Here is a 3,833-nt window from a genome sequence, read left to right as displayed (position 1 = left end):
GAGGGATGTCTGGGAGGAGAAGCTTATTGGATAGGTTCTCAGGGCCTCTAGGTACCTCATTAGCATAGAGAACTCTGTTTACTCTACATAACCAAAAGTCACGTTTCTTCATGTGGGGAGTATGGCATGTGTTCTAGGCCAGGAATCTGGCAGGGAGTGGAGAATCGCCTAAGTCTCAGGTGTGTGCCCACGGAGTCTCCTGGTCTCAACCCTTTCTACCCACCATGCTTCCTGGCATGGCTTTACCACCCCTCAGGTATCCTTGGAAAAACAAGAAACACATTCTTTTTGTTTGTTTGTTTGTTGATTACTTGGTTTGTTTGAGACAGTGTTTCTCTCTGTAATAGCCCTGGCTGTCCTGGACTCAGTTTGTAAACCACACTGGCCTTGAACTTACAGAGGTATGCCCGCCTCTGCCTCCCTAAAGAAGCTCGTTCTTACAATGCAAAGAAGAATTATTCTGTCAAGGATCAACTTTGCTTTGTGAATCCATGCCTCTTCTGTTATCTTTATTAGCGGGTGTTGTTGTGTTGTTGTTGTTGTTGTTGTTGTTGTTGTTATTGTTTGGCACCACCTGCATTTAGTAAATAGCAGTTTTTCTTAACACGTTTTCCTGAATTTTGTATTTATATTCTTTATGGCAGATTTTTTTTTTTTTAATTGGTTGATTTTAGCTGGGCTAGAATCTCCATGCATTACGATGAGTGTTTTCCTCTCTGGGATCATTTAGGAGGGCTGACTGGAACATGTTCCTTTTGTCACTGTCTTCCTGTGTTCGAAGCTCTTCTGTCTTGTTAGCTCTTACCGCCTTTGATGAAAGGTGGACTGTCTGGAGCTAAGACATTTTTGTACTCTAAACTACTCATGTAGAATCTTCACGATACCGTTGCTAACTTCTCCTTCACTGTTGTACCAGACATACACTTTATTCTTATAGGGTCTAGTAGCGAGTTTTCCCCTTGTTCGGGCATGTCTGCTAAGAAAAGCCCACATGAATAAAAACCTAGATGTATTGTAGATACATGCTGTGTGCTTGTTTGGGGGAAAAGTTTCACACATGGGTTTTGCTTTGAACAAAATAGTAAGGGCTTCCTTTTTACCTGCCTTTGTGTGTATAAAGATGTATTTGTTTGAGCTTTAAGAAAATAATAAATCTTACCAGTGTACAAATATCTGATATCTGGCCTGGATTTGTGGGGATTTTATTTGGGGAGATGGGGTTTATGGTTTGGGCATTTTAGTTCCTTCTTAATTAGGATTATTAAAGAGGGACGAGGTACTTTTATGTCTTAGAAGGCTTCAGTCACTGTATTTGTCGTCAGCAGTTCCATGGGGCACTCACGACTTCCTGTCATCCAGCCCTGTGAGACCCAACACCCTCTCTGGACTCAGGACATCTGCACACATGTACAGATGCAGACAGAGCCACTTACACCTTCATCCCTCAAGACCAGCTTCTGTCAGCCATCCACATATAAGGCCCCTTGATGATGGGAGGCAGCAGGAGTCGCTGGAATGGTGCAGACTGGAGCCAGATTCATGATCTGCTGCTACAGCACAAACAGCACCCAAACTCCTCCATGAGTAGCTTAGCTGGATTGATAGCTCAGAGTCTCTCAGGCTGCCCTTAAGATGGAGATACTGGCCAGGAAGAGTCAGCCCTCCTCCACTGTGGAGAGGTCACAAGGTCGTGCAGTTCTTTATGCTTCCAACTGATGCTGTAGGGAGTTCTCCTGTGCTTTGTCTTGAACTGTATGAATAAGAGACACAACGGGGTTCTTTCATTTGCAGAGGAAGCCGCTTTCATCAGGGTCATGACTTCCTGCTATTGTCTTTTTTGGGGGGTGGGGGTTGTTCAGCTATTACAGGGCTGAAGGGATGGCTCCCTGCCTAATAGTGCTTACTGCTCTTGCTAGGAAAGACCTGAGTTCAATTTCAGCAGCTACATGGGGCAGCTCACAACTGCCTGTGACCCCAGCTCTGTGAGACCCAACACCCTCTTCTGGACGCAGGATATCTGTAATTACACATGTACCGATACAGTAATATAATATAATATAATATACATTGTATTATACATCCTATAATATATAATTATATTATTATAAAATAAATCTTATTTAAAAATTATACCTATCCACCAGGCTCTAGGGTCCTTGCTTTCTCTCACTGGAACCTGAACTCTTTCCCCATGAAAGAAATGACTTTTACCACAAAAAATGTCTGGTTGATGGGGACCACTTGAACACTATGGTAGACTCTTACACAACTTGAGGGATAGGCGCCTGGAGGACACTCAAGGTCACGTGCAGGACCTCACCACAGTGATTCTTCAGCCACCTCTGCTGTGTGTGCTACCTCTAGCTGATGTAAACCAGTTCTGAAATCCTAAGAGCCAGCTCCGTGGATCAACAAACTAATTCACACAGGTGCTTAGCTATTTATATGACCAAGAGGTTGTAATCCTCAGGGTTAAACCTAGTAGTGCTTCAGGCCGTGGACTAAACTGCCACACAGGTGTGGAGCAGAGCTGGCCAGCCTCAGACCAAGTCACCCGTTGAGGGGCAGCTCTGGCCCGTAGCTGCCACCAGTAAATGTCAGCTCTGCAGAATGGTAGATCAAAGAAGGCCAATGCTTTCTAAGTGGTCTATGTTCGGAGCAGTTTTTCTTCTGTTCTTGGCACATACAGCCCCAGGCCCAGCATTTCTCCACTTGAGCTGTGTTTTGACACTTCTGTCAGTGTGCTTAAATGCCGGCCATCTTAACCTAATCTCTTCCAACTCTGATGCACCTGGAAATTTACTGAGTGTACAACTCAGACAGTGGCTGTGGGAATAACCTGCGATACCTTGGGACATCAGTGGCCACCTGCCTGATCTCTAAGTGTGGGAGATGATGGGGAGGAAGGATGATACTTTGGGGCGAGGCCATTTTTAGTGTCTACTAACATACCTCAAGAGTTATTGCTTGCCTGGAATGGCTTCATCATTTATGCTATAAAAAGAGCAAAAGGCCTACAAGTGTTTGTGCTAACGCAGCAAGTCTGTGGTAGGTTTCTAAACCCACAGAGGGAAACATGTTCAGTGAAGTCCTTGGGGTGAGACAGGATTCAGCTGGAATGGAGCCCTGGAATTCTGGTCACACGGGAGATAACCTTCTTGGGGACCAGAAAGGCACAATTGTGGGAACCAGTTGTTCCCTGAGCCACAAGAGCCCTGGCTAATGGATAAGTGTATACGTCTGGGAATGATTTGGGCCTTTACCTCCTACCATATACAAAACACTAGTTGAAAGTGGATCAGACCACCTACTCATTAGGATAAAAACAACAAGCTCTTAAGAGACATAAGCACTAATCTTTATGACCTGGAATTAAGCATTCATTTCTTACCAAAGGCATGTGGCAAATTTTTCAAATATACCAAATTTGGTGAAAATTAACATTTGCACTTCAGTGATCATGATGGAGAAAGTAAAGAGCCACCCGTGGAAGGGCAGATGTATACAAGCAGGTGGCCGATAGAGATTTCTTCCTAGAACAGAGAAACTTCTATAACTTTCATTTTAAAAAAGGGAAGGTAAGCAAAGTCAGAACCATACAAAAGGTCAGCCAGCATGCCAGATAACACTCATTGTCACCAAGAAGATGAAAACCAAGGTCACATGGTGCACTGGCTGGTTTTGTGTCAACTTGACACAAGCTGGAGTTATCACAGAGAAAGGAGCCTCCCTTGAGGAAATGCCTCCATGAGATCCAGCTGGAAGGCATTTTCTCAATTAGTGATCAAGGGGGGAGGGCCCAGCCCATTGTGGGTGGAGCCATCACTGGCCCA

Source organism: Micromys minutus (assembly GCF_963924665.1).
Source record: "Micromys minutus genome assembly, chromosome: 1".
In the NCBI taxonomy this organism is placed as follows: domain Eukaryota; kingdom Metazoa; phylum Chordata; class Mammalia; order Rodentia; family Muridae; genus Micromys; species Micromys minutus.
Note: the sequence above shows the minus strand (reverse complement) of the source record.